The sequence below is a fragment of the Ascaphus truei genome, chromosome 11, assembly GCF_040206685.1.
Source record: "Ascaphus truei isolate aAscTru1 chromosome 11, aAscTru1.hap1, whole genome shotgun sequence".
Taxonomy (NCBI): domain Eukaryota; kingdom Metazoa; phylum Chordata; class Amphibia; order Anura; family Ascaphidae; genus Ascaphus; species Ascaphus truei.
This window is the reverse complement of record NC_134493.1, coordinates 35554777-35575685: the sequence shown is the minus strand read 5'-3', so window position 1 is coordinate 35575685 and position 20909 is coordinate 35554777. Positions and strand designations below refer to the sequence as shown.

Genomic DNA, 20909 nt, shown 5'->3' with positions numbered 1-20909 from the left:
TTTTATCAAAAGACGAGGTTAAAAAACAAACTCTCAAGCATTAATTTAACATGTTATAAGTATAAAAATACTTCTGCGTGTTCGACTTCATTTTTTCTTAAGGCAGGGGGTGCTAACTCCAGTTCTCATGCTCCCAACCCAACAGGTCAGGTTTTCAGGATATCCCTGCTTCAGCACAGATGGTTCAATCAGTCACTGCTTTAGCACAGGAGGCTCAGCCTTCGATTGAGCCACCTGTGCTGAAGCTAGGATATCCTGAAAACCTGACCTGTAGGAGGGGGGGGGGGGTGGACTTGAGGACTGGAGTTGAGCACCCCTGTCTTAAGGTATAATCACCCTCATTTAACCTCTTTAACATGCAATGTCTTTAGTTCACTCTTAGTCGTATTTACTCTTTAAGGACTGCATTGCAGGATTGATTTTGAGCCTGGGAGTACTTGATAGAAATACTCTTGTGTAACCTAATTTAGTACCAGTTATATCCTGTAGTACTCAGGGCTGGCATCATAAACCATTTGTAAAGTTATGCTACAAAGATGAAGGCAACTTTAGGATATAAATAGGTCTTGAAACCAGTGGGACTGCAAAGGTACAGACTATGGTAATACAACAAGAAACAGCTTTCCAAGGGCCCTGGACCTGAGTCTCGGGATGTTAAACGAAGAGGTCCTTCTGAAGGGGAGGGGGGGGGGGGAGAAGGGGTGCTGAGGGTTGTTGAGCAGCAGGGGTGCTGATGGGTTGTTAAGGGGGGGTGCTTTTGAACATTGGGGGGGTTGGAGTGGGCACGGGTGCTGAAGGGTTGATTAGCGCGGAGGGAGTGGAAAGGGATGTTGAGCAAGGGAAGAGTATGGAGGGTTGTTGAGTGGGGGAGGAGTGGGAAGGGTGCTGAAGGGTTGTTGAGCATGGGGGAGGTGGAAGCGTGCTGAAGGGTTTCTGTGCGGGGGGGGGAAGTAGGAAGGGATGTTGAGCGGGGTGGAATAACAAGGGTTGTTGAGCGGGGGAAGGGGTGAGCAGGGGGTTGGGAAATGGTGCTTAAGGGTTGTTGAGCATGGGGGGGTGGAAGCGTGCTGAAGGGTTGCTGAGTGGGGGGGAGTAGGAAGGGATGTTGAGCGGGGGGAATGGGAAGAGGTGCTGAAGGGTTGTTGAGCCGGGGGTGGAGGGGGGGGGTAGTGGGAAGTGCCTGTAATATTCCTATGTGCTGTGTACCGCGCCATATACGGTAATTGGGAGAAAAGCGCTATATGAAATAGTTATTACATGGGCCCCAGTATTAAAACATATTAAGAAAAATATTGTTTTACCAGCAGATATATTTTTCAAGTGCAAAGGTAATGTTGTATTTATACATGCGTATTTATACATGCGTGTATATATACATGCGTATTTATACATGCGTATGTATACATGCCAAATGCAGGCGTCATCAGAGGGAATGTTTGAAACCGATCAAAAATAATGAGAGCTCAGGAGAAGGGGGGATGTTTTTCCTGGGGTTTTACAGCAAACAAAAAATTGTATGACCCTAAACCAGAGGTGGTCAACTCGTGTCCTCAAGGGCCACCAACAGGTCGGGGTTTCAGGATATCCCTGCTTCAGCACAGGTGGGTCAATCAGTGGCGCCGTCTTTAACTGAGTCACTGATTGCGCCACCTGTGCTGAAGCAGGGATTTCCTGAAAACCTGACCTGTTGGTGGCTCTTGAGGACTCGAGTTGACCACCCCTGCTCTAAACCTTCCTATTATTTTAATGCTGGCCCAACTAGTAGTAAAGGGTTAATATAAAAATGCATCTGTGTGCTGGTGTTGTGTGGTTTTTAAAGTGTCCAAAAGCTGGTGCAAGGTTTTTTGGATGAAGTTGCACCGCAGCGCTGTGTTATTGCTGGGGGAGGGGGGTCCGATGATACAGCATGTCCTTAATGGCTATGTTGTCACAGCTGCTAACTGGCTAACATAAACTCCATCACAAAATAGGTTTGGGGGTTCAGCAGGGTTAAAGGGATAACTCCGTTTAGGCGGCTAATAGGATAATGTAGTGTTTCTAACTTATTTTATGCTGGAAAAATTGCTTTATGGTGCTCTTCACAGGCTCTTCTCTCATAGTAAAGGGGTTGTCAGTGTTTTTCGACAGGGGTTTCCCGGGCGCCCCTAATGGGTTCCCTGCACTTTTCAGGCCATTTGAAAATGTTACCAAGTGCAGAAGAATTTACAATGCATCTGATATCAGACGCGCTATTAGAGAGGGTTGGGGTTCCTTACAATGCATCTGATCTCAGACGCGCTATTAGAGAGGGTTGGGGTTCCATACAATGCATCTGATCTCAGACGCGCTATTAGAGAGGGTTGGGGTTCCTTACAATGCATCTGATCTCAGACGCGCTATTAGAGAGGGTTGGGGTTCCTTACAATGCATCTGATCTCAGACGCGCTATTAGAGAGGGTTGGGGTTCCTTACAATGCATCTGATCTCAGACGCGCTATTAGAGAGCGTTGGGGTTCCTTACAATGCATCTGATCTCAGACGCGCTATTAGAGAGGGTTGGGGTTCCTTACAATGCATCTGATCTCAGACGCTCTATTAGAGAAGGTTGGGGTTCCTTACAATGCATCTGATCTCAGACACGATATTAGAGAGGGTTGGGGTTCCTTACAATGCATCTGATCTCAGACACGATATTAGAGAGGGTTGTAGTTCCGCAGAATTTCACAATATCATTATAGGGTTCCTTAACCCAGTGGATTTCAACCTTTTTTTTTGTTAAGTGGTTGCTGCGATCTCTACTGGAGACATAATACCTTTTAGACCCTGTAACATACTATTTTATTTTAGTTAAACGAACATTCCCTCATAGTTGCCAGTTACATTTCTTAGGGGCCTCTGAATGGGGAAATGTTTGTCAATAAATTGTTTTATTTTCCCTTATCCCCTCCTGTCCTTAACAGGGAACCAATAAAGATAAGGGGGGCTGGAGAGGGGGGACTCTGGCTGTACAATCACACAGTGACATCACACAGTGACATCACACAGAAAGTACCAGCCAGAGGAAATCAAGCCTCTCTCAAGTCTCACTTTAAAATATAAATACTTATAGGTGTCAGATTTCGGTATAAATTACCCAGGTGAGACCCCTTAAACATGTCACTGGAATTAGCTTGCTTTGGTCCTAGGATGGATTGCCCCTTTAAGTTCATATTATGAGGCAGCTGTGATCCCAACTCTTCCACCGTTCTCCCTTGTAGATAAGGTTCCATCTGCATGTGTAATTTAGCAGCGGCACACTTTGAACCTGGTAAGAATTCCATTTAAAGCATCAAAGGGATGTCCTGATATATGGGATGCCATATTCTACAGAAGACCCAGGCCTATCCCTGACTCTCCTGCAAGACGGATCCATTCTTTCAAGTACAGTAATTGCCTTGGGGGTTAACGGGCACTTGAGCTTTCTGCAGAAGAGCTCGGGAGCGTTCTGTTTCCTTGCAGGATATAATTGGGCTTCTCACTAAAGCAAAAATGTGAAAAAGAAAAAATGTGCACAAGCGCTAAAGACTAAAACACCAGTGTGACAATTGCAAAATATATATATATAAAGGCTGCCTAGTAATACTGTCAGTACTGACAGAGAAAGTGAAAGTGAAAACAAAGAAAAACCTGGCGCCAAAAGTTCATTGGATAATCCTGTACTCCTCAGGGGATCAGCACACTTGCTTGACAGGCCATATAGGGGAAAAAACACAAACAGACACAGATCATAGTGCAACACTGTAGGGTTAAAACAGGTCTACACTAATACACACACTGCACATATAACATAGAGACTCCTAGTGACTATAAAAACTATTTATTAAATAAAAAGAACTATGCCATAAAATGGTTTGGACAAATGAGAACACCGCTGGTCATCCAGATATGAAAAATCAGAGCCCTACTTACAAGCAGCAAGGCAAATACAGGCAATGCAACAAAGAGTCTTCCGGCTGCTGCTGATGTCTTTGCAGAGATGTGATTCCTGCTGCACCGTGACTCTCGTGCTGACTCTCCCTCCAGGGGTTAACAGGAACAGTGGCAGTGTTGGAGGCCTGCTTGTGGGGCTCACAGCTCTCCTCCACGTGAGGCTGCTCTCCTCACTTCCTCCTCCGGTTACACAGGCTGTCTCAGCGTGCCTGCACGCGAGTGTGCACGTGCCCTTAAAGGGACAGTACAAACGTCCTGTATGCCAAGAACTAACGGCTGCAATGGGGCTCAAATGTGACCAAGTGTCCCAAAAAGTCCAATACCAAGCTCAAAGTGACTGTGTCACCTGCCCTACGCGTTTCGTGGATGTTACTCCACTTCCTCAGGGGCTACAAAGACTGACACTGAATGACATGTACATATACCCTAACCAATTAAAAATTAATTGATTTTTCATATCTGGATGACCAGCGGTGTTCTCATTTGTCCAAACCATTTTATGGCATAGTTCTTTTTATTTAATAAATAGTTTTTATAGTCACTAGGAGTCTCTATGTTATATGTGCAGTGTGTGTATTAGTGTAGACCTGTTTTAACCCTACAGTGTTGCACTATGATCTGTGTCTGTTTGTGTTTTTTCCCCTATATGGCCTGTCAAGCAAGTGTGCTGATCCCCTGAGGAGTACAGGATTATCCAATGAACTTTTGGCGCCAGGTTTTTCTTTGTTTTCATTCTCACTAAAGCGGCAATCCTCCTCCACTTCCCCCCACAGAAACATATGTGAGTTTAACCTAGGGGTCTCTAACTGAGTCCTCAAGGGCCACCAACAGGCCAGGTTTTATGGGTATCCCTGCTTCAGCACAGGTAGCTCAATCAGTTCCTGCTTCAGCACAGGTGGCTCAATCAGTGGCTGAGTCAAAAACCGAGCCACTGATTGAGCCATCTGTGCTGAAGCAGGGATATCCAAAAAACCTTGCCTGTTGGTGGCCCTTGAGGACTGAGTTTGAGACCCCTGGTTTAAACTTTACAATGTGAGTAAAAAAAATATATGCATTTTTAGTATTAAAATATCCTGACTTTCGTAATTAACTTGGTTACCACGGTAACCTTTAGATTGCACTGGGCTCTGGGGAGAGCTCCATTTTTAAACCTCCCCCCTCTCCGCCACACCCTGTGATGTGGCTAATACCAGAGTCCCCGCACTCTGTGACGCGGTGAGTACGTGATGGGCCGCTCCGTGTGACGCGGTGAGTACGTGATGGGCCGCTCCGTGTGACGCGGTGAGTACGTGATGGGCCGCTCCGTGTGACGCGGTGAGTACGTGATGGGCCGCTCCGTGTGACGCGGTGAGTACGTGATGGGCCGCTCCGTGTGACGCGGTGAGTACGTGATGGGCCGCTCCGTGTGACGCGGTGAGTACGTGATGGGCCGCTCCGTGTGACGCGGTGAGTACGTGATGGGCCGCTCCGTGTGACGCGATGAGTACGTGATGGGCCGCTCCGTGTGACGCGGTGAGTACGTGATGGGCCGCTCCGTTTGACGCGGTGAGTACGTGATGGGCCGCTCCGTGTGACGCGGTGTGTACGTGATGGGCCGCTGCGTGTGACGCGGTGAGTACGTGATGGGCCGCTGCGTGTGACGCGGTGAGTACGTGATGGGCCGCTCCGTGTGACGCGGTGAGTACGTGATGGGCCGCTGCGTGTGACGCGGTGAGTACGTGATGGGCCGCTGCGTTTGACGCGGTGAGTACGTGATGGGCCGCTCCGTGTGACGCGGTGAGTACGTGATGGGCCGCTCCGTGTGACGCGGTGAGTACGTGATGGGCCGCTCCGTGTGACGCGGTGAGTACGTGATGGGCCGCTCCGTGTGACGCGGTGAGTACGTGATGGGCCGCTCCGTGTGACGCGGTGAGTACGTGATGGGCCGCTCCGTGTGACGCGGTGAGTATGTGATGGGCCGCTCCGTTTGACGCGGTGAGTACGTGATGAGCCGCTCCGTGTGACGCGGTGAGTACGTGATGGGCCGCTCCGTGTGACGCGGTGAGTACGTGATGGGCCGCTCCGTGTGACGCGGTGAGTACGTGATGGGCCGCTCCGTGTGACGCGGTGAGTACGTGATGGGCCGCTCCGTGTGACGCGGTGAGTACGTGATGGGCCGCTCCGTGTGACGCGGTGAGTACGTGATGGGCTGCTCCGTGTGACGCGGTGAGTACGTGATGGGCCGCTCCGTGTGACGCGGTGAGTACGTGATGGGCCGCTCCGTGTGACGCGGTGAGTACGTGATGGGCCGCTCCGTGTGACGCGGTGAGTACGTGATGGGCCGCTCCGTGTGACGCGGTGAGTACGTGACGGGCCGCTCCGTGTGACGCGGTGAGTACGTGATGGGCCGCTCCGTGTGACGCGGTGAGTACGTGATGGGCCGCTCCGTGTGACGCGGTGAGTACGTGATGAGCCGCTCCGTGTGACGCGGTGAGTACGTGATGAGCCGCTCCGTGTGACGCGGTGAGTACGTGATGGGCCGCTCCGTGTGACGCGGTGAGTACGTGATGGGCCGCTCCGTGTGACGCGGTGAGTACGTGATGGGCCTCTCCGTGTGACGCGGTGAGTACGTGATGGGCCGCTCCGTGTGACGCGGTGAGTACGTGATGGGCCGCTCCGTGTGACGTGGTGAGTATGTGATGGGCCGCTCCGTGTGACGCGGTGACTACGTGATGGGCCGCTCCGTGTGACGCGGTGAGTACGTGATGGGCTGCTCCGTGTGACGCGGTGAGTACGTGATGGGCCGCTCCGTGTGACGCGGTGAGTACGTGATGGGCCGCTCCGTGTGACGCGGTGAGTACGTGATGGGCTGCTCCGTGTGACGCGGTGAGTACGTGATGGGCCGCTCCGTGTGACGCGGTGAGTACGTGATGGGCCGCTTCGTGTGACGCGGTGAGTACGTGATGGGCCGCTCCGTTTGACGCGGTGAGTACGTGATGGGCCGCTCCGTGTGACGCGGTGAGTACGTGATGGGCCGCTCCGTTTGACGCGGTGAGTACGTGATGGGCCGCTGCGTGTGACGCGGTGAATACGTGATGGGCCGCTCCGTGTGACGCGGTGAGTACGTGATGGGCCGCTCCGTGTGACGCGGTGAGTACGTGATGGGCCGCTCCGTGTGACGCGGTGAGTACGTGATGGGCCGCTCCGTGTGACGCGGTGAGTACGTGATGGGCCGCTCCGTGTGACGCGGTGAGTACGTGATGGGCCGCTCCGTGTGACGCGGTGACTACGTGATGGGCCGCTCCGTGTGACGCGGTGAGTACGTGATGGGCCGCTACGTGTGACGCGGTGACTACGTGATGGGCCGCTCCGTGTGACGCGGTGAGTACGTGACGGGCCGCTCCGTGTGACGCGGTGAGTACGTGATGGGCCGCTCCATGTGACGCGGTGAGTACGTGATGGGCCGCTGCGTGTGACGCGGTGAGTACGTGATGGGCCGCTCCGTGTGACGCGGTGAGTACGTGATTGGCCGCTCCGTGTGACGCGGTGAGTACGTAATGGGCCGCTCCGTGTGACGCGGTGACTACGCGATGGGCCGCGGTGTGTACGTGATGGGCCGCTGCGTGTGACGCGGTGAGTACGTGATGGGCCGCTCCGTGTGACGCGGGGAGTACGTGATGGGCCGCTGCGTGTGACGCGGTGAGTACGTGATAGGCCGCTCCGTGTGACGCGGTGAGTACGTGATGGGCCGCTCCGTGTGACGCGGTGAGTACGTGATGGGCCGCTCTGTGTGACGCGGTGAGTACGTGATGGGCCGCTGCGTGTGACGCGGTGAGTACGTGATGGGCTGCTCCGTGTGACGCGGTGAGTACGTGATGGGCCGCTCCGTGTGACGCGGTGAGTACGTGATGGGCCGCTCCGTGTGACGCGGTGAGTACGTGATGGGCCGCTCCGTGTGACGCGGTGAGTACGTGATGGGCCGCTCCGTGTGACGCGGTGACTTCGTGATGGGCCGCTCCGTGTGACGCGGTGAGTACGTGATGGGCCGCTACGTGTGACGCGGTGACTACGTGATGGGCCGCTCCGTGTGACGCGGTGAGTACGTGACGGGCTGCTCCGTGTGACGCGGTGAGTACGTGATGGGCCGCTCCGTGTGACGCGGTGAGTACGTGATGGGCCGCTCCATGTGACGCGGTGAGTACGTGATGGGCCGCTGCGTGTGACGCGGTGAGTACGTGATGGGCCGCTCCGTGTGACGCGGTGAGTACGTGATTGGCCGCTCCGTGTGACGCGGTGAGTACGTAATGGGCCGCTCCGTGTGACGCGGTGACTACGCGATGGGCCGCGGTGTGTACGTGATGGGCCGCTGCGTGTGACGCGGTGAGTACGTGATGGGCCGCTCCGTGTGACGCGGGGAGTACGTGATGGGCCGCTGCGTGTGACGCGGTGAGTACGTGATAGGCCGCTCCGTGTGACGCGGTGAGTACGTGATGGGCCGCTCCGTGTGACGCGGTGAGTACGTGATGGGCCGCTCTGTGTGACGCGGTGAGTACGTGATGGGCCGCTGCGTGTGACGCGGTGAGTACGTGATGGGCTGCTCCGTGTGACGCGGTGAGTACGTGATGGGCCGCTCCGTGTGACGCGGTGAGTACGTGATGGGCCGCTCCGTGTGACGCGGTGAGTACGTGATGGGCCGCTCCGTGTGACGCGGTGAGTACGTGATGGGCCGCTGCGTGTGACGCGCTGAGTACGTGATGGGCCGCTCCGTGTGACGCGGTGAGTACGTGATGGGCCGCTCTGTGTGACGCGGTGAGCACGTGATGGGCCGCTCCGTGTGACGCGGTGACTACGTGATGGGCCGCTCCGTGTGACGAGGTGAGTACGTGATGGGCCGCTCCGTGTGACGCGGTGAGTACGTGATGGGCCGCTCCGTGTGACGTGGTGAGTACGTGATGGGCCGCTCCGTGTGACGTGGTGAGTACGTGATGGGCCGCTCCGTGTGACGCGGTGAGTACGTGATGTGCCGCTCCGTGTGACGCGGTGAGTACGTGATGGGCCGCTGCGTTTGACGCGGTGAGTACGTGATGGGCCGCTGCGTGTGACGCGGTGAGTACGTGATGGGCCGCTGCGTTTGACGCGGTGAGTACGTGATGGGCCTCTCCGTGTGACGCGGTGAGTACGTGATGGGCCGCTCCGTGTGACGCAGTGAGTACGTGATGGGCCGCTCCGTGTGACGCGGTGAGTACGTGATGGGCCGCTGCGTGTGACGGGGTGAGTACGTGATGGGCCGCTGCGTTTGACGCGGTGAGTACGTGATGGGCCGCTCGGTGTGACGCAGTGAGTACGTGATGGGCCGCTACGTGTGACGCGGTGACTACGTGATGGGCCGCTCCGTGTGACGCGGTGAGTACGTGACGGGCCGCTCCGTGTGACGCGGTGAGTACGTGATGGGCCGCTCCGTGTGACGCGGTGAGTACGTGATGGGCCGCTCCATGTGACGCGGTGAGTACGTGATGGGCCGCTGCGTGTGACGCGGTGAGTACGTGATGGGCCGCTCCGTGTGACGCGGTGACTACGCGATGGGCCGCGGTGTGTACGTGATGGGCCGCTGCGTGTGACGCGGTGAGTACGTGATGGGCCGCTCCGTGTGACGCGGGGAGTACGTGATGGGCCGCTGCGTGTAACGCGGTGAGTACGTGATAGGCCGCTGCGTGTGACGCGGTGAGTACGTGATGGGCCGCTCCGTGTGACGCGGTGAGTACGTGATGGGCCGCTGCGTGTGACGCGGTGAGTACGTGATGGGCCGCTGCGTTTGACGCGGTGAGTACGTGATGGGCCGCTCCGTGTGACGCGGTGAGTACGTGATGGGCCGCTCCGTGTGACGCGGTGAGTACGTGATGGGCCGCTCCGTGTGACGCGGTGAGTACGTGATGGGCCGCTCCGTGTGACGCGGTGAGTACGTGATGGGCCGCACCGTGTGACGCGGTGAGTACGTGATGGGCCGCTCCGTGTGACGCGGTGAGTACGTGATGGGCCGCTCCGTGTGACGCGGTGAGTACGTGATGGGCCGCTCCGTGTGACGCGGTGAGTACGTGATGGGCCGCTCCGTGTGACGCGGTGAGTACGTGATGGGCCGCTCCGTGTGACGCGGTGAGTACGTGATGGGCCGCTCCGTGTGACGCGGTGAGAACGTGATGGGCCGCTCCGTGTGACGCGGTGAGTACGTGACGGGCCGCTCCGTGTGACGCGGTGAGTACGTGATGGGCCGCTCCGTGTGACGCGGTGAGTACGTGATGGGCCGCTCCGTGTGACGCGGTGAGTACGTGATGAGCCGCTTCGTGTGACGCGGTGAGTACGTGATGAGCCGCTCCGTGTGACGCGGTGAGTACGTGATGGGCCGCTCCGTGTGACGCGGTGAGTACGTGATGGGCCGCTCCGTGTGACGCGGTGAGTACGTGATGGGCCTCTCCGTGTGACGCGGTGAGTACGTGATGGGCCGCTCCGTGTGACGCGGTGAGTATGTGATGGGCCGCTCCGTGTGACGTGGTGAGTACGTGATGGGCCGCTCCGTGTGACGCGGTGAGTACGTGATGGGCCGCTCCGTGTGACGTGGTGAGTATGTGATGGGCCGCTCCGTGTGACGCGGTGACTACGTGATGGGCCGCTCCGTGTGACGCGGTGAGTACGTGATGGGCTGCTCCGTGTGACGCGGTGAGTACGTGATGGGCCGCTCCGTGTGACGCGGTGAGTACGTGATGGGCCGCTCCGTGTGACGCGGTGAGTACGTGATGGGCTGCTCCGTGTGACGCGGTGAGTACGTGATGGGCCGCTCCGTGTGACGCGGTGAGTACGTGATGGGCCGCTTCGTGTGACGCGGTGAGTACGTGATGGGCCGCTCCGTGTGACGCGGTGAGTACGTGATGGGCCGCTCCGTGTGACGCGGTGAGTACGTGATGGGCCGCTCCGTTTGACGCGGTGAGTACGTGATGGGCCGCTGCGTGTGACGCGGTGAATACGTGATGGGCCGCTCCGTGTGACGCGGTGAGTACGTGATGGGCCGCTCCGTGTGACGCGGTGAGTACGTGATGGGCCGCTCCGTGTGACGCGGTGAGTACGTGATGGGCCGCTCCGTGTGACGCGGTGAGTACGTGATGGGCCGCTCCGTGTGACGCGGTGAGTACGTGATGGGCCGCTCCATGTGACGCGGTGAGTACGTGATGGGCCGCTGCGTGTGACGCGGTGAGTACGTGATGGGCCGCTCCGTGTGACGCGGTGACTACGCGATGGGCCGCGGTGTGTACGTGATGGGCCGCTGCGTGTGACGCGGTGAGTACGTGATGGGCCGCTCCGTGTGACGCGGGGAGTACGTGATGGGCCGCTGCGTGTAACGCGGTGAGTACGTGATAGGCCGCTGCGTGTGACGCGGTGAGTACGTGATGGGCCGCTCCGTGTGACGCGGTGAGTACGTGATGGGCCGCTGCGTGTGACGCGGTGAGTACGTGATGGGCCGCTGCGTTTGACGCGGTGAGTACGTGATGGGCCGCTCCGTGTGACGCGGTGAGTACGTGATGGGCCGCTCCATGTGACGCGGTGAGTACGTGATGGGCCGCTGCGTGTGACGCGGTGAGTACGTGATGGGCCGCTCCGTGTGACGCGGTGAGTACGTGATTGGCCGCTCCGTGTGACGCGGTGAGTACGTGATGGGCCGCTGCGTGTGACGCGCTGAGTACGTGATGGGCCGCTCCGTGTGACGCGGTGAGTACGTGATGGGCCGCTCCGTGTAACGCGGTGAGTACGTGATGGGCCGCTCTGTGTGACGCGGTGAGCACGTGATGGGCCGCTCCGTGTGACGCGGTGACTACGTGATGGGCCGCTCCGTGTGACGAGGTGAGTACGTGATGGGCCGCTCCGTGTGACGCGGTGAGTACGTGATGGGCCGCTCCGTGTGACGTGGTGAGTACGTGATGGGCCGCTCCGTGTGACGTGGTGAGTACGTGATGGGCCGCTCCGTGTGACGCGGTGAGTACGTGATGTGCCGCTCCGTGTGACGCGGTGAGTACGTGATGGGCCGCTGCGTTTGACGCGGTGAGTACGTGATGGGCCGCTGCGTGTGACGCGGTGAGTACGTGATGGGCCGCTGCGTTTGACGCGGTGAGTACGTGATGGGCCTCTCCGTGTGACGCGGTGAGTACGTGATGGGCCGCTCCGTGTGACGCGGTGAGTACGTGATGGGCTGCTCCGTGTGACGCGGTGAGTACGTGATGGGCCGCTGCGTGTGACGGGGTGAGTACGTGATGGGCCGCTGCGTTTGACGCGGTGAGTACGTGATGGGCCGCTCGGTGTGACGCAGTGAGTACGTGATGGGCCGCTACGTGTGACGCGGTGACTACGTGATGGGCCGCTCCGTGTAACGGGGTGAGTACGTGACGGGCCGCTCCGTGTGACGCGGTGAGTACGTGATGGGCCGCTCCGTGTGACGCGGTGAGTACGTGATGGGCCGCTCCATGTGACGCGGTGAGTACGTGATGGGCCGCTCCGTGTGACGCGGTGAGTACGTGATGGGCCGCTCCGTGTGACGTGGTGAGTACGTGATGGGCCGCTCCGTGTGACGTGGTGAGTACGTGATGGGCCGCTCCGTGTGACGCGGTGAGTACGTGATGTGCCGCTCCGTGTGACGCGGTGAGTACGTGATGGGCCGCTGCGTTTGACGCGGTGAGTACGTGATGGGCCGCTGCGTGTGACGCGGTGAGTACGTGATGGGCCGCTGGGTTTGACGCGGTGAGTACGTGATGGGCCTCTCCGTGTGACGCGGTGAGTACGTGATGGGCCGCTCCGTGTGACGCAGTGAGTACGTGACGGGCCACTCCGTGTGACGCGGTGAGTACGTGATGGGCCGCTCCGTGTGACGCGGTGAGTACGTGATGGGCCGCTCCATGTGACGCGGTGAGTACGTGATGGGCCGCTGCGTGTGACGCGGTGAGTACGTGATGGGCCGCTCCGTGTGACGCGGTGAGTACGTGATTGGCCGCTCCGTGTGACGCGGTGAGTACGTAATGGGCCGCTCCGTGTGACGCGGTGACTACGCGATGGGCCGCGGTGTGTACGTGATGGGCCGCTGCGTGTGACGCGGTGAGTACGTGATGGGCCGCTCCGTGTGACGCGGGGAGTACGTGATGGGCCGCTGCGTGTGACGCGGTGAGTACGTGATAGGCCGCTCCGTGTGACGCGGTGAGTACGTGATGGGCCGCTCCGTGTGACGCGGTGAGTACGTGATGGGCCGCTCTGTGTGACGCGGTGAGTACGTGATGGGCCGCTGCGTGTGACGCGGTGAGTACGTGATGGGCTGCTCCGTGTGACGCGGTGAGTACGTGATGGGCCGCTCCGTGTGACGCGGTGAGTACGTGATGGGCCGCTCCGTGTGACGCGGTGAGTACGTGATGGGCCGCTCCGTGTGACGCGGTGAGTACGTGATGGGCCGCTGCGTGTGACGCGCTGAGTACGTGATGGGCCGCTCCGTGTGACGCGGTGAGTACGTGATGGGCCGCTCCGTGTAACGCGGTGAGTACGTGATGGGCCGCTCTGTGTGACGCGGTGAGCACGTGATGGGCCGCTCCGTGTGACGCGGTGACTACGTGATGGGCCGCTCCGTGTGACGTGGTGAGTACGTGATGGGCCGCTCCGTGTGACGCGGTGAGTACGTGATGTGCCGCTCCGTGTGACGCGGTGAGTACGTGATGAGCCGCCGCGTGTGACGCGGTGAGTACGTGATGGGCCGCTGCGTTTGACGCGGTGAGTACGTGATGGGCCTCTCCGTGTGACGCGGTGAGTACGTGATGGGCCGCTCCGTGTGACGCAGTGAGTACGTGATGGGCCGCTCCGTGTGACGCGGTGAGTACGTGATGGGCCGCTCCGTGTGACGCGGTGAGTACGTGATGGGCCGCTCCGTGTGACGTGGTGAGTACGTGATGGGCCGCTCCGTGTGACGCGGTGAGTACGTGATGAGCCGCTCCGTGTGACGCGGTGAGTACGTGATGAGCCGCTCCGTGTGACGCGGTGAGTACGTGATGGGCCGCTCCGTGTGACGTGGTGAGTACGTGATGGGCCGCTCCGTGTGACGCGGTGAGTACGTGATGGGCCGCTCCGTGTGACGTGGTGAGTACGTGATGGTCCGCTCCGTGTGACGCGGTGAGTACGTGATGTGCCGCTCCGTGTGACGTGGTGAGTACGTGATGGGCCGCTGCGTGTGACGCGGTGAGTACGTGATGGGCCGCTGCGTTTGACGCGGTGAGTACGTGATGGGCCTCTCCGTGTGACGCGGTGAGTACGTGATGGGCCGCTCCGTGTGACGCAGTGAGTACGTGATGGGCCGTTCCGTCTGACGCGGTGAGTACGTGATGGGCCGCTCCGTGTGACGCGGTGAGTACGTGATGGGCCGCTCCGTGTGACGCGGTGAGTACGTGATGTGCCGCTCCGTGTGACGCGGTGAGTACGTGATGGGCCGCTCCGTGTGACGCGGTGAGTACGTGATGAGCCGCTCCGTGTGACGCGGTGAGTACGTGATGGGCCGCTCCGTGTGACGCGGTGAGTACGTGATGGGCCGCTCCGTGTGACGCGGTGAGTACGTGATGGGCCGCTCCGTGTGACGCGGTGAGTACGTGATGGGCCGCTCCGTGTGACGCGGTGAGTACGTGATGGGCCGCTCCGTGTGACGTGGTGAGTACGTGATGGGCCGCTCCGTGTGACGCGGTGAGTACGTGATGGGCCGCTCCGTGTGACGTGGTGAGTACGTGATGGGCCGCTCCGTGTGACGCGGTGAGTACGTGATGGGCCGCTCCGTGTGACGCGGTGAGTACGTGATGGGCCGCTCCGTGTGACGCGGTGACGACGTGATGGGCCGCTCCGTGTGACGCGGTGAGTACGTAATGGGCCGCTCCGTGTGACGCGGTGACTACGTGATGGGCCGCTCCGTGTGACGCGGTGAGTACGTGATGGGCCGCTCCGTGTGACGCGGTGACTACGTGATGGGCCGCTCCGTGTGACGCGGTGAGTACGTGATGGGCCGCTCCGTGTGACGCGGTGAGTACGTGATGGGCCGCTCCGTGTGACGCGGTGAGTACGTAATGGGCCGCTCCGTGTGACGCGGTGACTACGCGATGGGCCGCGGTGTGTACGTGATGGGCCGCTGCGTGTGACGCGGTGAGTACATGATGGGCCGCTGCGTGTGACGCGGTGAGTACGTGATGGGCCGCTCCGTGTGACGCGGGGAGTACGTGATGGGCCGCTGCGTGTGACGCGGTGAGTACGTGATAGGCCGCTCCGTGTGACGCGGTGAGTACGTGATGGGCCGCTCCGTGTGACGCGGTGAGTACGTGATGGGCCGCTGCGTGTGACGCGGTGAGTACGTGATAGGCCGCTCCGTGTGACGCGGTGAGTACGTGATGGGCCGCTCCGTGTGACGCGGTGAGTACGTGATGGGCCGCTCCGTGTGACGCGGTGAGTACGTGATGGGCCGCTCCGTGTGACGCGGTGAGTACGTGATGGGCCGCTCCGTGTGACGCGGTGACTACGTGATGGGCCGCTCCGTGTGACGCGGTGAGTACGTGATGGGCCGCTCCGTGTGACGCGGTGACTACGTGATGGGCCGCTCCGTGTGACGCGGTGAGTACGTGATGGGCCGCTCCATGTGACGCGGTGAGTACGTGATGGGCCGCTCCGTGTGACGCGGTGAGTACGTAATGGGCCGCTCCGTGTGACGCGGTGACTACGCGATGGGCCGCGGTGTGTACGTGATGGGCCGCTGCGTGTGACGCGGTGAGTACATGATGGGCCGCTTCGTGTGACGCGGTGAGTACGTGATGGGCCGCTCCGTGTGACGCGGTGAGTACATGATGGGCCGCTCTGTGTGACGCGGTGAGTACGTGATGGGCCGCTCCGTGTGACGCGGTGAGTACGTGATGGGCCGCTCCGTGTTACAATAAGAGATCTTTCTGAGAACACATCGATATTTTTCTATTCAATGCTATTTTTGCCAGGGCTGAGACCGGGAAGGAGATAAGGTGGGAGAGGCTGTTCTGCAATGCTCTGCAATGCTCTGCAATGTGTTTTCAGTTTAGAGGCCAAAACCCTTGGTGGCATACCGTAGTCTGTTATTAAGAAATGTTCACATTTCCCGTTTAAACATGGGGGCCCATATTGTTAAGGGATGCTTAACCCATAAGGCAAGGGAATTACCATAAGGTGTCTTCTGGTGCCAAAATATACCTTATGGAGCCCTAAATGATCGCTTAGTAACTCTGGCCCAGTATATTCTCACACGAGACGGGCAGATGTGTGCTTTCTAATGGTCCTTATGCAGAACACATTGATTCTTTACTTTGACCTCTACTAATTGAGAAGGGGGTGACTGAATACACTCGTCAGCTCCGAGAGGAAGAATTGGTTTGATACGCGACTGAAGTCTGTTTTGCATTTTAAGGTAAAAATAAATCAATCATATTCAGGATTGCATCCAAACATTCAAAGGTGCACATTGCTTATTTGGCAGATAACGCTCTGCGGCTGTGTTACCGCAGGGTACATTAAAGCTGGGGAAACGGGAACAGGATTACTTCCAGGGTAACCGCGTGGAATTTATATTTTCTGAAATGCTGAAATACATTTGAATGTCGATTTTTGCTGCTGAATCTGAAGTCCATGCGTCGTCACCACAAGATCACGACGACAGACGTTTGGAGGGACACGTCGTCATTGTACGGACCCCGTACGTCTCGCATGGCACCCACTACGTTCCGCGTTCAGGCTGCGGCTCTGTAGCGATGCATGATCGTAGGGTAATGCAGGCGCTCTATAAAGGAGGAATTATAATCCGTATAACAGCCGCTGCTCGGTGTTAGATGGGGTATCCTAAAGGCTCAATAATGTGGAAGGTAAAGGAGAAATACAGAGCACTCGGTCTTCCGATTCAAAAAGTATGTAATGCGCCAAAGTGATCCAACGTTTCGGTGGCATGAATCGGCCTTCATCAAGGTGAGGGGCTTTGCTGAGTCGAAGACTGAGCTACTGATTGAGCCACCTGTGCTGAAGCAGGGATTTCCTTGTATCCTGTTGGCGGGGGTCTTGAGGACTGGAGTTGGCTACTGCTGGTCTAAAGCTTTATATACTTGGGGTCTGATTCAATAAGCCCCTTGAAGCCGATATGTACACTAAGGCTAAGGCCCCATTGCACTCGCCTGTACGCCCGCTTTGCGTCCTGACGGCGCATGTACAGCACTTCACTGCGGTGTGCAGGGAGGTTTTTTAGGCACAGGGGGTGTGGCCAAAACAGGTCGGGTGGGCGTGGTCATGACGGGGGGGGGGTGGGAGGGGGCAATGTACGCGAATACTGAAGTGATATGGTACATTTTACTGTAAGCAGAACATACTGTGCTCTCATAAATAAAAAGCCCACTATAAGATGCAGGTGCCAAATGGACGGGAGACTGGCGGCAAATAGCACCAAGAGAAAGTATGTCCAGATAATCTCCCAACTCTCAAACTAATACTCGTTGCACCTCATTTATTGTCCCGAAAAAGCCAACATTACGGTATTGTCTCATTTTGGAGTTCCAGGATTTACTTTACAAACCCGTGTGTATTTCTGGTAACAATAACTGCATTGGATCCAGCCTCTGATTGGCTCCCTGGCGCACCATGTGACGCGTCGCCACTCGGGAACACAATCCAGTTGTATCCCCTGCTGGCTGATGCGTCGGAGTGCGCAGGAAGCGAGGAGTCACCGGGGCCTGCTGGGGAGGCGGTAAGGGGCTGATGGGAGGTGCGTGCCGCCGGCTGCAGTGGGGATCAGGCCATAAGATATATATTTCTGGGGCCTCTCTTCCTTCTCTGGGTACATTTTGTACCTTTCTCATTTTGGTGATACATGAAACCTCCGGTGATGAGGCACCATGTCAAATTCTGTAAGTAATACCAAATAATAATCTGTAGGAAAACCGCATGTTTGGCTGGGGAGCCAGATGCGCGCAGGAGATATTTGATACAACTGTTAAGAATTTGGACAAAGAACGGCAAAATGTATTCAATTGTAACACGATTCTACTTTTTAAACAGAAGGAAAAGGTGATGCATCAAAAGGATAGAGAGTGTTTGATGTCCTGTAAGATTCTGTCATGTATATTGTGTTACTTGTGTATTGAAGGCTGGAATTTGCAAGTCCGGATTTCAGGAGACGCTGTATCTGCATATAATGTTTAATGGATTTGACATAATGAAACTTTGGAAGATGAGCTTGAGTTCATATCTCCTCGCTAAAAAATAAATCGGAAGTATACCACTGCTGTACGTAAATAGTAAGCATCACATCCTCTGCACTTACAGCCAACATAGTAATTGACCACGCTCGGAGCATGGTCCACTAAATTATAAGCCCACGGCAACCTACAAAGTACTGTTGTGCTGGTTTCCCCCATTGCTGTTGAATGGTTTGGTTGAGCAGCAGACAACAGTTGTACCAGAAAGATTCTATTAGGAAGGTGAGCAGCTGGTGGGGCCAGCCCCAAAGTAGATTAATGAATTATAAATAACATCTGTCTGCTTCCATTGCCTGCTCACAGGAGCTGATTGCTTGCTTTTTAGCATCATCCGTACACAAACCTGCTTGCATGGCATATCTTATGAGAGGCACATGAAATATTCAGAGTTGGCTTCACAACACACAAGAAAGCTTTGGTCCTGGGGAGCTGTTGGGGGGGTGGGGGGTTCAGGGAGTAAGTTTGGCGAACAGATGGGCCTCTTTTTTTTTTTGCTTTGGTCTGGGTTTTACATAACTGTGCAATTTGTCTCTGTTTGTATTCTGTATGTTACTTTCTCCCGTCCCAACCACACTAGCTTGTGTCGTGGGAAATTAGGGATCGGTGACATCATTTTTATAATGATTGATTTCAGTAAACGAATGACCAGTCTAAAGAGTTAGTTGGTCAGATTGCAGCATCGGATAAGACTTTGCATGTCTGCCTAGAAAAGTGGTGGAAATTCTTTAAGCATGACGTTTTTATACTGACTGAATGTATTTGAACGTTTTACAGTCCAAGTGAACTGAACTCTGACACTGTGACAGGATTAATGCGGTCATTTATTGATCATTATAATAAAGCTTTCACAAGTCTGATTGGTGTTGGTCGAATTTAAAATCTTGGAGAATCCATTTAGTTTCACCTGGTCTTGAACCCTTTAAACCCAGTTGGAACATAAATTAATCTTCTGATTTAGAGGTTCTAATGATGATAAATTTCACCTGGTATGGCATTTTAGCAAAGGGGAAGGTTTAATGACTGGTGATCGTCTAGCTGGCTACAGAAAGGGCTTCACTTGACCTTTTGGCTGGATGTTGCCTTAAACACATGGCTGGCTTTACTACTGCTGGGCATAAATAAATTCAAATAAATCCTAAACACACCAAGTGAATCTCCAACATACAGTATAACTGAAACCGCGCCTTTCATAATACGAATTATTGGTTTATTAGTTTGTGGACCAATATAAATAATAGTGTTGCACTGCAAGGAATTTTTAACACCACAAACACAAGTAAGAGTTGGGCAAGTGCACGATGGACATATTAAGCTAGTTGGTCTTATGCACCTCGTGTGGACTCAGATTCCAGTTTCCTACGGCACTTGTACGCCAGCTACAATTCTATCGTCTCGAAAAGAGGATCTGTCCGGAGGTCTTATTCTACAAGACAAGTCGGCAATATGCTTGTGTTGCCATCATTTCATATTCACCAGCCCTGTTTCTACATTATTTTCTACAAATCAAAGATGTTTTCCAGCCACTGGTTAAGGGGCTCGTTCTAGATCTGCCGAAGACCGACCGACCCAGACCTCTTAGTCTTTAGGGTGCACGGGTCTGGCCAAACATCTCAGTCTCAGGCAGAGGTCTTTCTGTTGAAGAGTCGGCCAATATCTCTCTTTTTACAGACCATTCCAAAAACATGAAAAGTAACAGAAACAAAACCCTGTTAAACCAGGGTGCAACTCAACAGCTAATTCAGTCTGCGATGGTGTTGGCATGTGATTAGCAGCATCATAGTGTGCGGGTGTGTGATTGGGGCGTTTCCGCTGAGATTGCCTCTCTAGTTGGAGAGCGCTGAGATGTGACAAAAGGGAAGCTCGTTAACATTCCATGGGGCAGCTAGGCTGTAATTAGAGGAGGGCAGCTGATGGTTTCAGGCTTTTATCTCCACTTTAATTCAAAGCGGACACCAGGTGCGTCCCCCAGCCTGTCGTGCAGCCTTCACTTCACCGGGGTTCATTTGGGATTGCCTTGACTGTCCGTGTCTGTTTGTGAGATGAGCTATGCCAGGGGTGGCCAACTCCAGCCCTCAAGGGCCATCAACAGGTCAGGTTTTCAGATTATCCCTGCTTCAGCACAAGAGGCTCAATCAAAGACTGGGCCTCTGATTGAGCCACCTGTGCTGAAGCAGGGATATCCTGAAAACCTGACCTGTTAGTGGCCCTTGAGGACTGGAGTTGGCCACCCCAGATCCATACTGCCGCCCCTATACTCTGCAAATCAAAAGCAAGTATCCGGCAGTCATGCAGAAACCAAAAATCTAACATATCATACATTGGGAGCGGCGTTGTATAGTCCCGCACCAAGAAAGCGAACAAGCTGCGGTTATTCTCCCCTCTGTTCCTTAACCTGGCTTCACAACCTACATCTCGGAGTCTTTCTCTGTAAAAGCATGTTCATTTAAGGCCTTTGTAGTGTTGGCGCTCTGCTTTGGGATGGATCTGTGACCAGTTGATAATAGTTAAGAATATAATTGTCATTGGGGCAGTTTTTTTTTTGTTATTATAATTTTGATAAATGAATTATGCGGCGAGCACTGAATATTAATACGGCAGCACCCCCAATTTTTGTTATTTTTTATAATTATTTATAAAAAAAATGACAGCACTTGAACTGTAATTATCTCAGGAACG

General features: G+C 55.7%; 1 protein-coding gene across 2 annotated transcripts in view; it reads left to right on the top strand.

Moving 5' to 3' along the window:
- TTYH3 (tweety family member 3) overlaps positions 1–20909 on the top strand; it is a 129220-nt gene that overhangs the window by 77022 nt on the left and 31289 nt on the right. The gene's annotated exons all lie outside the window — the stretch shown is intronic.